Here is a 19,847-nt window from a genome sequence, read left to right as displayed (position 1 = left end):
TAAAACAAATACCACATATTTACAATAAATACAGTTGGCAAAAAAAATTTAGGTAGCACGTCCGTATTATAGTATCACAGCTGAAGTGTGTGTGTCCCATTCAGTCGTATGGAACCAGCAGACTAGAAGGGTCGACGTGGAGACGTAACATAATGTTATAAAAGAGCTACTGTGTTGGGACCTTCACGCGACCACACCGTGAATGAAGTTCTCGATTCGTTAGTGTATCAAAACGGACTGTTGATCATGCGTAAAAGTAATATTGTGCCACTTGTAGGTACGTAAAACAGCATAGGAAGAGAGGTCGTAAAATGATCCTAAAGCCGTCCTCTCACGGGACGTGAAAACCCACGTGGACGAGGAGCTTGTGACGTCACAGCGTGGACGTTCTACTACACTGCGACGCGTGAAATAAAAAAAATCTGGCATGTCAGATTTTTAGCTCGTGGAGAGGAACGTGGCCAATGAGATCCGACATCGTTGTACGTCGCAAGCAGAACATAGCAGCAGGCACATTGTATGACATTAACGTATTTGGTGGGTTTTTTTCTCTCGTAGAATGCATGGTATGAGTATAAGCTGTCCCAACGCATTAGCAAATTGAAGATCTCTCGAAAACGTATCGTTTTAGCTACGATTTGTTGTAATAAAATGACAAGGAACTACATATCTGTAAATAAAGGCTTCGTGCAGCAGATGTTTTTAATGTTAATCTATTACTTGTGGGCTACGAAATTATACCGCGCAAATACTATGGCATAATGGTGGTCTATCAAAAGCACGCATTTTCGGTACAGTTTGCGTATTAAATATCAAAAAAACCACATTTGTAGAAACAGGCTTTAAATAATGTATACCATGCTGTGTCGACGGTAGCGCAGTTGATAGCATTGTCACCCTAAGAATTCATTTACATCTACGTTTTTGTGTTAGCAGAAGAGCCAACACCGTGTTACGAATGGAGGCCGAAATGCACGCGCTTTAGCTCACGCAGGCTGGCGTGAGGAGGGAAGAACTATACTGACGTGAGGTCTGGAACATGACAAGGAATGAGAATTCAGAAAGCGGACGTAATTAGTTTGATACTTAACTTTAATTCATTAATGATGAACTTCGCTCTTGACGGTACATGATTCACAATATTATCTGTTCAGAATACATTCTTGAAGTAATTATAGTAACTGAATATGGCGCCTTGCTAGGTCGTAGCAAATGACGTAGCTGAAGGCTACGCTAAACTGTCGTCTCTGCAAATGAGAGAGTATGTAGACAGTGAACCATCGCTAGCAAAGTCGGCTGTGTAACTGGGGCGAGTGCTAGGGAGTCTCTCTAGACTAGACCTGCCGTGTGGCGGCGCTCGGTCTGCAATTACTGATAGTGGCGACACGCGGGTCCGACGTCTACTAACGGACCGCGGCCGATTTAAAGGCTACCACCTAGCAAGTGTGGTGTCTGGCGGTGACACCACATACGTCATACTCTGCAATCCACCTAATAGTGTGTGGCGGAGGGTACTTTTCGTTCCAACCCCGTTCCATTCGCGAATAGCAAGTGGGACAAATTTTTTGCTACTGTTCACTAAGCGAGAAGTATGTGGGAGGAAGGGGGCGGGGGGAGTAATATGTTGTCCGACTCTTCCAGCAACGAGCTCTCTCGCAATTTCAGTAGTAAATCTCTCCGTGATGCACAACGCCTGTCTTGTAACGTTTGTTGAGCATTTCCGTAACGCTCTTGCGCCGGCTAAACGGTCCCGTGGCGAATCGCGCCGCTGTTCGTTGGATCTTCTCTATCTCTTCTATCAGTCCTTCCTGGCAGGGATCCCAGACTGATGAACAATACTCAAGAATCAGTCGAACAAGTGCCTTAATAGTTAGTTCCTATGTGTATGAGTAACATTTACTTAAGATTCTTCCCATAAATCTGAGTCTGGTATTTTGCTTTTCCCAATATTTGTTTTATGTGGTCATTCACTTAAGGTCGCTCAGGATAGTTACTCCTAGATAATTCTGATAGATACTGTTTCCAGCGGCTTGTCATCAGTAGTGTAGCTGTACAGTAGTAGATTTCTTTTCCTATGTATGCGCATTATGCTACATTTATTTACGTTCAGGGTCTAGTGCCAGAGACTGCACCGTTCCTCAAGTCTGCAGGTGATTCTACAAATCTATACTGTCTTCTGGCATTCTGTAAGTCATTCTGCAAGTCATTCTGCAAATCTGTACTGTCTTCTGTCAACAGTCCTAAAGAGCATCCGACGCTTTCTACTAGATCATTTATACAGGGCGAACATTAATAAAATCGACAAACTGCAGAGACGGATTCCTGAGTGGAAATGTACGGAAAAAGGTCCTGTGAACACGTATCCGGAAATGCGTCGTTGCCACGGTAGATGGCGCTGACGAACGAAAGTTCTTCTGACTACGTGCCGTGTGTTCCTTTGTTGCAGCCTGTGTGATTCAAGCAGCGTACTGTAAGCAACACAATGTTTTGTAGGTAAAGAGGACTGATGTCAGAGATGCCATAACTGTAATAATTGTGATGGTCTGGTGCAAAAACCACGGGCAAAACACTCCCCAAAGAGGGAAATTCGTTCCTGATAATCCTTGCACTCGTTGCAGGTGACAGGGATAGTAACGGTTGCCATGCAGGATACACGTAATCGTACTATGGCTTACGCCAGGGGCGGGCAAACATTGCACGCGGCTCATGAGCGCACAGCGCTGCACGTGTGCTGCTCGCGTGCAATCGTCGAATGGGGCAGTGGCGACAGCCGGCAGGTTGCGGCAGTGTAGTACCAGGTAAGCTGCGGACGTTGATGCGTAGCGACCACTACGTAGTGAACGTTGTATTTCAAGAACCGGAAAATGCAGAGTGAAACAAGGAAACGGAGAAGCGGAGATTTGCTATATTTTAAAAAGTAATGGGAGAATGATTTTTTCTTTGTGCAAAAACGTGAAAATTCGAAATGTTTAATATGTGGCAGTGTTCTCGCTGGTCAGCGGAAGTTTAGTATTGAAAGCCATTATAACAAATTTCACAAGGACGAGTACAATTTATTGTCGGATTCTGAGCGGATGGGGAAATTGACTGAGCTTAAGAAGAGCGATCTGACGATACTAGATGAATCTGTCGTAGTTGCTGTGGTCACGAGAGATCTGCGACATCCTTTCGTCATGTCTCTCATCTAACTGATTTAACATTTTATGGAGCACTGTTTCCAATTTTTCAGGACGACAACAGTAATAGCCCACGGTAGGTGCAAGTTATAAGATTACGCTTAATATAGCGAGAGCCGGAAAACCATTTGCTGAATTAGTAAGTGTCGGGTAAGAGGAAACATCAGTGATGAAAATTTAAGTAACTGTTTGCGTTTGTCTGTATGTAGAAATTTTGTTCCACTCCACCTGTGATAATTAAATAAAACGTATCGTAGGTAATAGGTACTCTTTCAAACCACGATATCTTTCAAGCACTCCTACTAATCTTATTCCTTCATTCAATAAAGCAAGCTAGGAAACAAAACGCACTGCATGGGAAGGAGCGGACAGAAGGTATGGTTGGGAGGGGAGATAAGCGGGTGGCCAGCTTGCCCCTGTGTGCACGCAGAACGACTGTTAACTGCACGCGTTCAAGTGCACCGCACACGTGCAGGATTCCTGCCCGCCCCTGGCTTACGCTATATTGGCGGGACACATGTCTGGCTTGTACTAGGATTGTTTTCAATATCCTGTAGAACCCGACCTTGGTGTGCGCACAGACCGCCGGTTCCCTGCATGTTCGTCTGTCTGAGAGGACCCAGGATCAAACAAATGGCCAAAAACGACTTGAAATGTTGTGTGATGTTTCTTTAAAGTCGGAACCGCCATTAGACTGCTGTTTATTTCCAGTGTTACTTTTAAACTTACACAATCATGAGTTCGGCTTCAAAGTGCTATTATCAAGTGTTTTCTGAAAGCAGGTTAGAGAATAACAGTGAAATACATAACAAGTGATATAACCGTATAACAATACATATTTGTAATGCTTACTTACAAGTGTTATAAATGGCCTAAGATGCCATACTGTCGTATTAAAATACACTATTAGACTCATTGTCTAAGAGTCGATATATCTGGCAGAGCCTACTGCTTTGTTTCATTACTGAGTACACCATCTTGACTGAATGACAGTTGTCAAATTGTCTTGGTCAATGAAATTCCTGTTACAGGTAGCAGTGAGTAGTGAGTAGAACAAGTAATTGTACTGTATTGTATTTATTCTGAATTGAGGCAAACACAACTTAGAGTTAGCCATGTGTTAATTTCACGTACAAAACTGTATATTTACCTACTAAAATGTCTTTAAACATCAATGACTTGCTGGGCTTTTATGTTTATGGATGCAGTGAATATTATCGAGAGGTTTGTTACTTTTTATGTTTATTAGCACGCAACTTCACTGTATACTAAGACAAACTGCAAAGATGTAATAACCACCGAATAAAATAAATTGTTCCCAACCTTACCTATCCGACCGGACACTGAGTCCAAAAAAAGAAAAAAAGAAAAAAAAAAGGAATTTCTTTGACCAAGACAATTTGACACGTAGCCAACTGTCATTCAGTCAAGATGGTGTACTCAGTAATGAAACAAAGCAGTAGCCTCTGCCAGAAATATCGACTCTTAGACAATGTGTCTAATAGCGTATTTTAATACGACAGAATGCCTTCTTAGGCAATTTCTAACACTTGTAAGTAAGCATTACAAATATGGATTGTTATACAGTTATATCTATTCGATTCTATTCTATGTTAACCGGGGACCTAGAACCGACGGAGAGGCTTTGTCCCCGCCGCAGCCGCAGTGGTCCACAACCCCACGACGACTACCGCAGTCCACTTCACCCCTCCGCCGCCCCACACCGAACCCAGGGTTATTGTGCGGTTCGGCCATCGGTGGACCCCCCAGGGAACGTCTCACACCAGACGAGTGTAACCCCTATGTTTGCGGTAGAGTAATGGTGGTGTACGCGTACGTGGAGAACTTGTTCGCGCAGCAATCGGCGACATAGTGTAACTGAGGCGGAATAAGGGGAACCAGACCACATTCGCCGAGGCAGATGGAAAACCGCCTAAAAACCATCCACAGACTGGCCAGTTCACCGGACCTCGACACAAATCCGCCAGGCGGATTCGTGCCGGGGACCAGGCGCTCCTTCTCTCCCGGAAAACAGTCCGTTAGACCACACGGCCAACCGGGCGGGCTATACGGTTATATCACTTGTTACGTCTTTCACTGTTATTGTCTACCCTGCTTTCAGAAAACACTTGATAGTGGCATTTTGAAGCCATAATCATTACTGTGCAAGTGTAAATGTAACACTGGAAATAAACAACAGTCTAATGACGGTGCTGACTTTAAAGAAATATATTATGACAGTGGCCCCGAATTATGAAAAAGTTATTAGTTGTGTGATATGGTTGGTGTCTGTGAGGGTACTTATTTTGATATAGCCCTGCTGCCTCTCGACCGTTTCCACCTGCCTGGCCGTACACAAACACCATCTTAGGTTGTTCCCGAATTGAATACCGAACCATTCTGTAGCTTACAGTACGTTGCGTCGATCACATAGCCTGCAACACACAAGGGACACATGCCACGTGGTCAGAGGAACTTTCATTCGTCAGCGCCATCTACCGTGGCAACAAGGCGTTCATAGGACCTTTTTCCCTTCACATCCAGTCAGGAATCCGTCCTTTCAGTTTCTCGGTTTTGTTGATGTTCACCCAGTATACACTGTGAACAACAACGGTCGTGTCACAGTTGCTTGGTGTACTCCGGAAATTGCTTTTACATCTGTCAGTTTTGTTCCGTTAAGAGCGTGTTGAGGTCTATCTGCAAGGAAGTCTTGAATCCAGTCGCAAATCTGTTCCAATATTCGACGAGCTCGTATTTTTTCGCTAAACGCAGTGCGGGACGGTGTCAGATTCCTTCCTGATGTCCAGGAACACGGCTTCAACCCGAGTGCCGTTATCTACCGCTCTGTGAAGCCCATGGAGGTACAGAGCGTGTTGAGTTTCTAAAGATGTTTGCGGAACCGGGGTTTATTTTTACAGAGAAGGTTTTCATTCCCCAAAAAATGTCATAATTCTTGAGCATAAAACATGTTCCGTAATTCTACAGCAGACTAATGTCAGCGATATAGGCCTATAATTGTGTGTCCCCTTCTTGAAAACGGGGATGACCAGCCGTCTTTTCCAGTCGTTAGGACCCTTCGGTGCTCCAGTGATTTACGATAAACTACCGCATCTTCGTTTTTTACCTTTACTTCTTACGAGATAGAAAACTCTTCTGTCTCTTAAAGAGTCTCTTGTGCAAATTAACATTTAGCAAAGCAGCACATGCACTTGCCGCACAGACCATTACCACAGATTTACTTTTTGTTTATGTGTGTGTTAATGGCACTCGTTCCATTTCACTAAGGCTAAATTTACACTGCCCGCGATGCGATGCGATGCGATGCCGAGCCGAGCGGAGCGATGAAGCGCTGAAATCGCGTGACAATGGGCAGGCTTGGTTGAACAGTGGCAACAGAGCGGTGCCCGTTTAGACTGCAGACTGGGCCGAGCGATGTGATGCGGTGCGATGCGATGACTCCGCTGTAGTCGCAACCGAGTTTGCGTTTCGCGCGAGTGTTTGGAGCGATTGCTTGTTTGTGCTTGCGTCTGAAGTAATTGCTTGCTTGCAATGGACATCGAAAGACTAATTAACAGTGTGCGTGAACGCTCCGTGTTGTGGGAGCAGAAAAATAAATATTACCACAATAGGGATTTTGTTCGTCAAGCATGGAATGAAATAGCTGAAGATTGTGGAACAGACAGTAAGTACAAAAAAGTAAAATAAATAGCTACAAGACTCCAAGAAATAAGTAACACAAACAACTTCGTTTATTTTCTAATTTTAATTGTGTATAGATACTATTACAGTATTTTGATAATGAAATGACGTTCACAATAGTTACAGTATTTGATAACTTCGACATGAAATATATTTGCTTTAATGACTGTTGACATAGTTTTTGAAGGCCTCTCTGACACTCCTCGCCCTTCTTGAAGCACTACTGTTTGCTCTGTCATTTTGGAATTTCACGTCTATATTTTCAGGCGAGGTACTGAAGAATAAATGGAAGAACCTACGTGACACTTTCCGCTCTGAACTCAAAAAAACTCGTGCTGAACGTTCAGGAGACGAAGGTGGCATGCCGCATTTCCAATCCAAGTGGCCTAATGACCTTCCTGACTGACATAATGACGCCACGGAAGACCAAGACTAATGTTCATCACAGTAAAAGAACAGCATCGCAACATGACGACGCACACGACGACGTACCATTTTCACCAGCTCTTACAGAGAAAGAGAGTGTTTCACCTGATGAAACCAACCAAGCCAGGTCTTCAAGAGTGTCTGTAAGTTCAGAGGGTAGCGTTTCGATGCCTCCTCCCTCACCCACCCTACACACAAACCAAAACAAGAGATCCAAGAAATCGACAAACTGTGAGTTGCCAAATATAGAGAAGCAAAAGTTGAAGCTAATTGAGCAACAAAGGTCGAAATCAGAAACGCAAGATGACAGCTATCATTTTGTAGTGAGTTTGCTGCCAGCAATGCGAAAACTATCACCAGCAGCTCAGTTAAGAGCCAGGATAAAAATTCAGCAAGTTCTTTTGGAAGAATTGGAACAATCAACCACTTCCACTGCACATTCATTGATGTCACCCTATGCACCTGAAAATCCAGTTGAAATCGTAATTGCTGGAAATCCGCAGAATATAATAGTCATTTCTGAAATTGAACCTGATGACATTGTTATTTCAAGCCACCAAGATTCTGAAAACTTTGATACTTAAGTGAGTGAACTGTGATGTATTTTACTTCTCATTGTCAACTATGTCAAAATTTATTAAAAGAAAGTTTGAATCTATCACAATTTGTAAATTTTTCATAATAAAATGATTGCTGTAAACTTAATATTGTACTTACCTAATGGTGATCATAACTTTTTCAGGGCTAATAGCCATTCTGAAATTTGTGTTTTGCTTCTGTAATCTATTTGAAACAGATGACACTGTAAAATAAAATGTCTCTGTCTCATTCTGAAGTAACTCCAAAATTTATCCTCAGCTTGTCTCAAGTCACTGTACAAATGATGAAATTCTCCTAAAGCCCTCCTCTCCTTGTTGATTTCATGCACCCATTCACGACTGCATTGAATTCTCAGAGCACTGTTTTGTAATAAAAAAGAATTTACTGGGTCGAGGAAACACGACATCGTGCCGAGACTGCTCAATTGCTGGCTAGATCGTGCGCGCGCTGTATCGTGTGCAATGTGAACGCTCCATCGTATTGCATCGCTTTGGCCATTATACTTCGCATCGCGTCGCGTCGCGTCGCATCGCATCGCAGCCAGTGTAAACGTACACTAAGCACACGGCCGCGCGGCTTGGCCATGCGGTTAGAGGCGAATTGCGCGGCCTCTCCCGCCAGAGGTTCGAGTCCTCCCTCGGGCATAGGTGTGTGGGTTGCCCTTCGCGTAAGTTATTTTCAGTTAGTTTAAAGTAGTGTGTAAGTCTAGGGACCAATGAACTCAGCAGGTTGGTCCCTTAGGAATTCACGAACATTTGAACTAAGCACACGTTTCAATTCCTGTGTACCCTTGTCTTTTGCGGGCAAGTGCTGTACCAGCTGATCTACCCAAGCACGACTTACGACCCGTCGTCAATGTTTGACGCCTGCCAATACCTCGTCTCATATCTTCCAGAGTTCGAGTCTAGGTCCGGCAAACAGTTTTAATCTGCCACGAAGTTTCAGTCTAATACAGTATAAAACAAACGACCATGTAAAATTTCATAACGTGTGATTATTTTTCAGTAGAATTTGCGTTTTGTTGTAAATAAAGGACACCCGTTTGTATCACACCGGTGTGTAAAAGTTAAGGATGAAAGTGACTTTTGCATGATGTGTCACTACCAAGTTACATAGCCGGCCGGGGTGGCCGAGCGTTTCTAGGCGCTACAGTCTGGAACCGCGCGACCGCTACGGTCGCAGGCTCGAATACTGCCTCGGACATGGATGTGTGTGATGTCCTTAGGTTAGTTAGGTTTAAGTAGTTCTAAGTTCTAGGGGACTGATGACATCAGAACTTAAGTCCCATAGTGCTCAGAGCCATTTGAACGATTTGAACCAAGTTACATACCTCGATGAAACTTCGACCATATACTATAGAAGAAACTGCGACAGTATAGTACAGAAGGTGACTGCAAAGTATGCAATCTAAATCTACATCTACATCTACATGGATACTCTGAAAATCACATTTAAGTGCCTGGCAGAGGGTTCATCTCGTATAGCGCGCGGAAAGAACGAACACCTATATCTTTTCGTACGAGCTGTGATTTCTCATATTTTATCACGGTGATCGTTTCTCCCTATATAGGTCGGCGTCATAAAATATTTTTGCATTCGGAGGAGAAAGCTGGTTCCGCAGCAACGAAAAACGCATTTGTTTTAATGATGTCCACCCCAAATCCTATATCATTTCAGTTACACTCTCTCCCCTATTTCGCAATAATGCAAAACGTGCTGCCATTCTTTGAACTTTTTCGATGTACTCCGTCAGTCCTATCTGGTAAGGATCCCACACCGCGCACCAGTATTCCAAAAGAGGACGGACAAACGTAGTGTCGGCAGTCTCCCTAGTAGATCTTTTACGTTTCCTAAGTGTCCTACCAATAAAACGCAGTCTTTGGATAACCTTCCCCACAACTTTTTCTGTGTGTTCCTTCCAATTTAAGTTGTTCGTAATTGCAGTTCCTTTTAGCACTCATGTGGATGACTTCACACTTTTCGTTAATTAGGGTCACTTGCCAATTTTCGCACCATACAGATATCTTTTCTAAATCGTTTTGCAATTTGTTTTGATCTTCTTATGACTTTATTAGTCGATAAACGACAGCATGGCCGATACCTATGACTGCGCCTGAGCCGAACAGCGTCCGCCAGACCACGTGGCCTAATTGTGCAACACTACCTACGGTTGCAGATTCGCGAGAGGCTTCCCCGTGTGCGCGGTCCATCACGTGACCCCGTCCACGTCAGCCAGAAGGTAGTGGGACTATTCCACAGTTCCTCATTCGGGTCTGAGACTGGAAGCAACGCCACGCGACTTCGTCCCCGTCTGCTTCGAGGCCACCACACTCATCTGTAAGTCACAGCACTCCAGTCGGGGGCTGTTTTCTTCAGCAGTTCCAACTTTGCTATGGCTAGCTCTAAACTCTTCTGCAGCATCTCTGTACATCCTGCTATCTCCTATCTTGTTAGAAATTATGCAATTCTCTTACTCTGTCTTTTTCTTTCTTTTAAAAAGGTAATATCTCGCTACGTTGGGGTAGTAGAAATAGTACATTTACTTAGAGAAAAATGCGAGGGTAATCCCAAAAGTAAGGTCTCCTATTTTTTTATAAGTACATAGACCTGTTTATTTCTACAATGGTTTACACCAGTTTACAGCTTAAACATTTAGCTATTTTTCGACATAATCACCATTTCTGTCGATGCATTTTTGTAGATGCTGTGGCAGTTTTTGTATGCCCATGTCATACCAGCTCGCCGCCATGCTGTTCAGAATGTTATGAACCTCTTCTTTCACCTCGTCGTCGGAGCTGAATCGCTGGGACCGCAATTAACGCTGACAGGTACTGTGACACACTGAAAAAACTCAAACGGGCAATTCAGACCCGGAGAAGAGGAATGTTGAGCGAGGGCGTACACATTCTCCATGACAATGCTCGCCCACACATCGCTCGGCAAACCGTTGCTCTCCCGGAACAGTTTCAGTGGAACAGAATCACCCACCCACCCTATAGTCCTGACTTGGCGCCCAGTTCCGTAGGTTAAAAGAACATTTGGCTCGTAAGCGATTCAGCTCCAACGACGAGGTGAAAGAAAAGGTTCATAACTTTCTGAACAGCATGGCGGCGAGCTGGTAAGACATGAGCATGCAAAAACTGCCATAGCGTCTACAAAAATGCATCGACAGAAATGGTGATTATGTCGAAAAATAGCTAAATGTTTAAGCTGTACACTGATGTAAACCACTGTAGAAATAAACAGGCTCTGCAGTCGTGGACTGTGCGACTGGTCCCGGCGGAGGTTCGAGTCCTCCCTCGGGCATGGGTGTGTGTGTTTGTCCTTAGGATAATTTAGGTTAAGTAGGGTGTAAGCTTAGGGACTGATGACCTTAGCAGTTAAGTCCCATAAGATTTTAAAAAATAAATAAACAGGTCTATGTATTTATAAAAAAAATAGGAGACCTTACTTTTGGGATTACCCTCATATCTATATGTTGGCCATTTAGTTATCCTTTTACGTTAATCTTAATTTACATTTAGTGACTCTGTATATTCATAAATTAATCTGTGAGTCAAAATGAGTTGTTACTCGAAGGTATTTTCAGAGAGATATTCATATCGCTGTCACTGTGTATCTATGCCTTGCAGTTCTCGAGGGAAGTGTCCAGATCCTCTTAGCTTTTTCATCCGTATTTACTGTAAGCAACAAAGGCGTCGCACTGCTGTAGACGTTTAAAGTAATTAAACAGCAGCTCGACGTCCACGATGCATTTAATGCTTCAGAAACAGATTTTTCAAGCAGGACAAAAATTCTTCAGTCACTTGTTAAACGAAAAACGTGTCACAGAGAGATGATGACGACTACGTACTACGCAGTCTGTACAAAGCAGAGCTTTGATTCATTTACTGTAAAAGATTTATGGGTAATACCCTGTTCCCCTTTGTTCAGTAGTAAGGTTAAGTTACAGACAGTTGGCACAACTTATGCACCCAGTTTTAGACTTCGACATCTACTGTTGTTTTCATATTGAGAACGCCTATCTAAAGCAAACTTCCATCTTCGAATAGAGTAATGTATTGTGTACTGTTAACATGTCTAGTGTTTTAAACAGTTGCATACATGAGATGTGGGGATATAAAACAAATTTACCCTTCCACCATGTCTCTCTAAAATGTTTACGTTGTGTCTAAGTGTGGAATTCACATACTGTATTATTCCATACGATATTAAAGAAGACAAATAAATATTTTTATAAAATTTCACTTATCATACCTTCTGTTGCTGGTTGATGTGATGCTTACATCAACAGTAAAGAAAAGTACCCGTGCTTTATCGATAAAAGATGACAGGTCACTTGCATAAAGCAAGAACAGTAGTGGACACAATACTCAGCCTTGTGGGTCACCAGTAGTGCTAAGTTCCCAATTAAAATGTAATTCGGTATGGAAACTGCCTGCGCGGCCTACTATGACATTTCTCCTTGAGCTAGTTTCGTCACCAACAGTTACTGTGTCTTCTAACCAGTAAATTTTCGTTCCTCCAATTGGATGTTGTGATTTTCTCGGTCAAGCGACTTTTATAAATCATAAAAATCCCAATAGGTGAAATTTTGTCATATTCTATGAGATGTTGGACTGCTCAGTGAAGAGGTCGTTCTGGAATCAAAAATTTTATCTGAATCACAATTTCATACATTTACAAGTGCTCAACTATTCTTCAGTACATTATCTTTTCTCAGAATTTTCAGCTGGACGTTAACCGTGAAATCTCAAATAATTAATAACATCTGTCTCAATAAGTTCCTTTAAACGGAGTCAAACCATATCATACTTTAGTCGGTCTGGAGTGATGTATCGTGTGCTTAATACTTGTTCAGCCTCTTAAGTTACCTGTAGATTTCATGTGGATGTTTTTATGTAATGCAAGGTCCATTTTTAAATAATCTCACTAGGTGGCAGTGTAGTCTTGGAAAGGTAACACGTAGTTCTAAAAACTGGGAGAGGATGAAGTTTCGAAAGAAATGATTAGAACAGGAGGAAAAGCATAAAAAATAACTTGCAAAATTAATTATAGAATATGGGAAATTAGTTACAGAATATGGAAAACAAATTTCTCGCCACGAAACCTTTACATAAAATTAAGGGGAAAGACAAAACATAAAATATTAGATACAGACCTTTCAGCCTCCTCTCTATAACGTACAACGTACACTAAAATGATAATTTCCCAGATAGAAAAAATAATTTCAAAAACAAACTCTTCGTTGCAGGAGAAACAATGCATTTATTGAGGCGTTTCGCCTTTATGGGTAATCTTCAGAAAAATTTAATAAGCAGCAAAATTTGCCTCTCTTTAAAAAAATTCTGATGATGCTCCAGAAGGCCGAAACGCTTTAGTGAAAGTATAGTGTCCCTCGCGAAAGTATTGTGTCCCTCGCAACCAAGGCTGTTTTCCTTTCAAAGTAGTACCCACGGTTGCTGTACCTGATAGTCCATGGAGTGTGAAGGCTTGTAGAAACGATTTTAGTCAGGCAAAGGAAGAAGCTGAATATGATACAATAGACCATTTGTAAGTCATGAATGACATTATAGGAGAGAGCAATCAGTATAGATTGCCACCCTGCTTAGCATTCATACATTTGAGAAAGCGTTTAAGTTGATTACAACGAATTGTCTTTGAGTTGCGAGGTATTGATTCATCATACACCGAAGAGACAAAACACTATCATCACTGCACACTTTGGTATTGAAATCCGTCTGGTAGTGATGCGGACACACGACGCGGTCAGAAAAGTACGACGGTCATTCTCTAAGTTACGAGGAATCCAATGTTAAAAGTCCAATATAAGAATGATCTATGGAGATTACATTCATGTTGCCATATTGTAACGTAATTACACTCCTGGAAATTGAAATAAGAACACCGTGAATTCATTGTCCCAGGAAGGGGAAACTTTATTGACACATTCCTGGGGTCAGATGCATCACATGATCACACTGACAGAACCACACGCACATAGACACAGGCAACAGAGCATGCACAATGTCGGCACTAGTACAGTGTATATCCACCTTTCGCAGCAATGCAGGCTGCTATTCTCCCATGGAGACGATCGTAGAGATGCTGGTTGTAGTCCTGTGGAACGGCTTGCCATGCCATTTCCACCTGGCGCCTCAGTTGGACCAGCGTTCGTGCTGGACGTGCAGATCGCGTGAGACGACGCTTCATCCAGTCCCAAACATGCTCAATGGGGGACAGATCCGGAGATCTTGCTGGCCAGGGTAGTTGACTTACACCTTCTAGAGCACGTTGGGTGGCACGGGATACATGCGGACGTGCATTGTCCTGTTGGAACAGCAAGGTCCCTTGCCGGTCTAGGAATGGTAGAACGATGGGTTCGATGACGGTTTGGATGTACCGTGCACTATTCAGTGTCCCCTCGACGATCACCAGTGGTGTACGGCCAGTGTAGGAGATCGCTCCCCACACCATGATGCCGGGTGTTGGCCCTGTGTGCCTCGGTCGTATGCAGTCCTGATTGTGGCGCTCACCTGCACGGCGCCAAACACGCATACGACCATCATTGGCAACAAGGCAGAAGCGACTCTCATCGCTGAAGACGACACGTCTCCATTCGTCCCTCCATTCACGCCTGTCGCGACACCACTGGAGGCGGGCTGCACGATGTTGGGGCGTGAGCGGAAGACGGCCTAACGGTGTGCGGGACCGTAGCCCAGCTTCATGGAGACGGTTGCGAATGGTCCTCGCCGATACCCCAGGACCAACAGTGTCCCTAATTTGCTAGGAAGTGGCGGTGCGGTCCCCTACGGCACTGCGTAGGATCCTACGGTCTTGGCGTGCATCCGTGCGTCGCTGCGGTCCGGTCCCAGGTCGACGGGCACGTGCACCTTCCGCCGCCCACTGGCGACAACATCGATGTACTGTGGAGACCTCACGCCCCACGTGTTGAGCAATTCGGCGGTACGTCCACCCGGCCTCCCGCATGCCCACTATAAGCCCTCGCTCAAAGTCCGTCAACTGCACATACGGTTCACGTCCACGCTGTCGCGGCATGCTACCAGTGTTAAAGACTGCGATGGAGCTCCGTATGCCACGGCAAACTGGCTGACACTGACGGCGGCGGTGCACAAATGCTGCGCAGCTAGCGCCATTCGACGGCCAACACCGCGGTTCCTGGTGTGTACGCTGTGCCGTGCGTGTGATCATTGCTTGTACAGCTCTCTCGCAGTGTCCGGAGCAAGTATGGTGGGTCTGACACACCGGTGTCAATGTGTTCTTTTTTCCATTTCCAGGAGTGTAGAATCTATCACGTGACAACAGGCAGTACTTCCGCAATGGCTAATATCATGTTTCGTTTCGGCAGCGTGCTTCAATTGAATTCCTTGTTAAAAAGGGAAATGTATTGCTGGAATTCACCGCTGACTTCAGCGTGCCTATGGAGAAGTCTGGAAGAGTAACAGCATTGCTAGGAGGTGGGTGAAACATTTAAAAGGCGGAAACACGAGTATCCAATATGAAGCTCGTAGCGGTCGCCCGCGAACTGCCTCCACGGAACGCAACAAGGAAAGTCTTCAGGAGCTCACTAGAGAAGACAGGCGCGTCACAGCGGATGAAATCGCTGCAAAAGTTGCTGTAGGACATAGTTCAGTGCAAGAAATGATTCAAAGCTTAGATTGTTGAAACGTTTATGCCCGTTAAGTCACACGTTTATGGCCCAAAGGCCACAAACTTCAGAGAAGAACCATCCCCCAAAACTTCTTCAGAGACTTCAAAATGGTTATGATTTTTTAACTAGCTGAGACCTGGTAGTCAGGGAGAGGCAGGATAAGGCAACGATTGTGGATGGGGCCGTAATCAGCTGCCGTTGGCTACAGTAAACACATACACTTTAGTTGAGGAAATAATTTTCAACAATCATTTTAAAGGAATTTACTATACTGACTGCTGAAGGCCGTACTAAGAAAGAATTCAAAATTATTTGTCGGCTGAAGGCCACAAGCAACTTCAGAATACTAAGCAGCTGAAGGCCTGAATTTCAAGTGAGGAAAACAGTTACACGTTAACAAATACTAAGATATTTTCTTCTTAAACAATCAAAAACTGTAACAAGCTGTAGTAACGGCTGAAGGCCTTGTTAAGAAAGAATTGCAAATTATTTGTCGGCTGAAGGCCACAATCAATGTTACACACAATCAACAGCTGAAGGCCTTAAGACAAAATTGAAAATTATTTGTCGGCTGAAGGCCACAAGCAATGTTACAAACAATTAACAGCCGAAGGCCTGTGTTACAAGTGAGGACGGCAATTACACGTTAAAAATACTAAAACCTTATTAAACAGTCTTAACAAACTGTAACAAGCTATAGTGACGGCTGAAGGCCTTATCAAGACAGAATTGAAAATTATTTGTCAGCTGAAAGCCACAAGCAATGTTACAAGCAATTAATGGCTGAAGGCCACAAGCAATTTCGGAAATACTCAACGGGTGTAGGCCTGAATTACAAATAAGGTAGGCAATTACATGTAAAAAATACTAAAACCTTTTTTAAAAAATCTCAATAAACTGTAACAGCGTATAGTGATGGGCTGAAGGCCTTATTAAGACAGCATTGAAAATTATTTGTCAGCTGAAGGCCACAAGCATTGTTACAAACAATTAATGGCTGAAGGCCTGAATTACAAGTGAGAAAGGCAATTACACGTTAAAACATTAAGGTAAATGTTACACAATTATATGCCACGCGGGATTAGCCGCGCGGTCTTGGGCGCTGCATTCATGGACTGTGCGGCTGGTCCCGGCGGAGGTTCGAGTCCTCCCTCGGGCATGGGTGTGTGTGTTTGTCCTTAGGATAATTTAGGTTAAGTAGTGTGTAAGCTTAGGGACTGATGACGTTAGCAATTAAGTCCCATAAGATTTCACACACATCTAAACATTTTTGAACACAATTATGAAAACTTGACCAAGTAAGATGGAGTGATCCACAGACAGTGCTCCACGGATCGACCTGAGGAAGGTCACTACAACTGTGTAAGCAGTGAGACTGGCAGCCAAGAGTAATGTTCACCTAAGGAGGGCAACTGAAACTAGAGACGGTTTAAACGACGATCAACCCTCTTACCAAATCCACCTCATGCCAGATAACCCGTACAACGATGGAATAATTCAGGCAAGGGAGAAGTGACAGCACTGCGTCTCCAGAGCCTGGTGTTTAAAACACCAAAAGGCAGAAGGGACCACTATAGCCAAGGTAGACAAGGAAAACAATTATCCATACCCCAATCAAGGAAGTTGTCAAATTACGTGCCATGTCGGACAGCATCGGCAAGACAAGGAAAAGTACACTGCCGCAAATTACGCTAACCTCCAGGGCAGGTAACTGGGCCGTTAGCGGCCACTAGGCTGGTTGCACTTCATCAATAACAACACCAAATTCGAACTAATATCAAGGAGTAGAAGGCGGCTAATACACTCCTGGAAATTGAAATAAGAACACCGTGAATTCATTGTCCCAGGAAGGGGAAACTTTATTGACACATTCCTGGGGTCAGATACATCACATGATCACACTGACAGAACCACAGGCACATAGACACAGGCAACAGAGCATGCACAATGTCGGCACTAGTACAGTGTATATCCACCTTTCGCAGCAATGCAGGCTGCTATTCTCCCATGGAGACGATCGTAGAGATGCTGGATGTAGTCTTGCCATGCCATTTCCACCTGGCGCCTCAGTTGGACCAGCGTTCGTGCTGGACGTGCAGACCGCGTGAGACGACGCTTCATCCAGTCCCAAACATGCTCAATGGGGGACAGATCCGGAGATCTTGCTGGCCAGGGTAGTTGACTTACACCTTCTAGAGCACGTTGGGTGGCACGGGATACATGCGGACGTGCATTGTCCTGTTGGAACAGCAAGTTCCCTTGCCGGTCTAGGAATGGTAGAACGATTGGTTCGATGACGGTTTGGATGTACCGTGCACTATTCAGTGTCCCCTCGACGATCACCAGTGGTGTACGGCCAGTGTAGGAGATCGCTCCCCACACCATGATGCCGGGTGTTGGCCCTGTGTGCCTCGGTCGTATGCAGTCCTGATTGTGGCGCTCACCTGCACGGCGCCAAACACGCATACGACCATCATTGGCACCAAGGCAGAAGCGACTCTCATCGCTGAAGACGACACGTCTCCATTCGTCCCTCCATTCACGCCTGTCGCGACACCACTGGAGGCGGGCTGCACGATGTTGGGGCGTGAGCGGAAGACGGCCTAACGGTGTGCGGGACCGTAGCCCAGCTTCATGGAGACGGTTGCGAATGGTCCTCGCCGATACCCCAGGAGCAACAGTGTCCCTAATTTGCTGGGAAATGGCGGTGCGGTCCCCTACGGCACTGCGTAGGATCCTACGGTCTTGGCGTGCATCCGTGCGTCGCTGCGGTCCGGTCCCAGGTCGACGGGCACGTGCACCTTCCGCCGACCACTGGCGACAACATCGATGTACTGTGGAGACCTCACGCCCCACGTGTTGAGCAATTCGGCGGTACGTCCACCCGGCCTCCCGCATGCCCACTATACGCCCTCGCTCAAAGTCCGTCAACTGCACATACGGTTCACGTCCACGCTGTCGCGGCATGCCACCAGTGTTAAAGACTGCGATGGAGCTCCGTATGCCACGGCAAACTGGCTGACACTGACGGCGGCGGTGCACAAATGCTGCGCAGCTAGCGCCATTCGACGGCCAACACCGCGGTTCCTGGTGTGTCCGCTGTGCCGTGCGTGTGATCATTGCTTGTACAGCCCTCTCGCAGTGTCCGGAGCAAGTATGGTGGGTCTGACACACCGGTGTCAATGTGTTCTTTTTTCCATTTCCAGGAGTGTAGCTTCCGCCAGCCTGACAGAATCCACTTCTCGCAGTTGGTCTCACTGACCCTGGGAGCAGAAACACGCAAACAACAGCGAGATCTCAAACAGTGGAGGTTTCACTACTGGATAAGGTTCACTGAACTTCAAACGTCCAGGATTCGGTGGTCGGCTATAGCCTCTCGATCCGACAGTGTCTGCACGCCGCCAGCGGTCCCACCCTCGCCTCGCGCTGCGGACCTCCTCGCTGCTCCGTCCGAAGCCAAACTTCCAGACACACACGGTGACCTGGAAATACAAGCAGTCGCACCAAAGATACTACGACAATACCTGGCTATCGTCAACTGCTGCTGCTGCCACTCACAGACAAACAATACTAGCAAACTCAGTGGCGCTATTAACACAAGAATGAAACGAGACGCCACTACCACTATTACAAGACGCCAAGTTATGAACGGCAAGAACGCGAGCCGCACACGGCTCACTAGCATTACGACAGGCGTTGAGTGCTGGTTCCATTATTACGAACCTGAAGTAGGACGCCAGAGAATACAATGGCATCGCTTGGATTTGTCATCTAAGAAGAGTGTGAAGACAGTGCCATGTACTAGGAAAGTTAGGGGTACTATCTTCTGGGGTGCAAACGGTAGCATTCTGGTTGATTTTCTTGAACCTGGTCAAACCGTAAGTGCTGCCCGCTATATCGAAACACTTTTGAAGCTCCGTTGTGAATTGCGGGGCAAACGCCCTGGGAAGGATCATCTTGCAACACGATAACACCATTCGTGTCTCTGTGGATAACATCAGGACATTTGGGCGCGAAACTCTTTCACATCCTTCCTATAGAGCCGACTTGGCTGCTTCCGACTACTGTTTTTCAGTTCCGTTAAGGAACAAATGTGAGGCTAAAACTACAAGCTGGTGGACGATGTTCGGCAAGTAGTGCGCCGGTGTCTTCGGGAAGCTGAAACGGGGTTTCATCGAAAGGACATTATCAAATTTAGAGAACAATTGGAAAATGTGTGCAAATAAATAAATGTCGTGTGACTAGGGCCTCCCGTCGGGTAGACCGTTCGCCGG

General features: G+C 45.0%; 1 long non-coding RNA gene across 1 annotated transcript in view; it reads left to right on the top strand.

Moving 5' to 3' along the window:
• LOC126190943 (uncharacterized) overlaps positions 1–19,847 on the top strand; it is a 434,286-nt gene that overhangs the window by 62,038 nt on the left and 352,401 nt on the right. The window contains exon 2 of the long non-coding RNA XR_007538300.1: positions 10,078–10,238. This is a non-coding gene — a long non-coding RNA (uncharacterized LOC126190943). The remainder of the gene's footprint in view (positions 1–10,077; positions 10,239–19,847) is intronic.

Source organism: Schistocerca cancellata, chromosome 6 (genome assembly GCF_023864275.1).
Source record: "Schistocerca cancellata isolate TAMUIC-IGC-003103 chromosome 6, iqSchCanc2.1, whole genome shotgun sequence".
Lineage (NCBI taxonomy): Eukaryota > Metazoa > Arthropoda > Insecta > Orthoptera > Acrididae > Schistocerca > Schistocerca cancellata.
The sequence above is the reverse complement of the archived record's forward strand: the minus strand, read 5'-3'. Positions and strand labels throughout refer to the sequence as shown.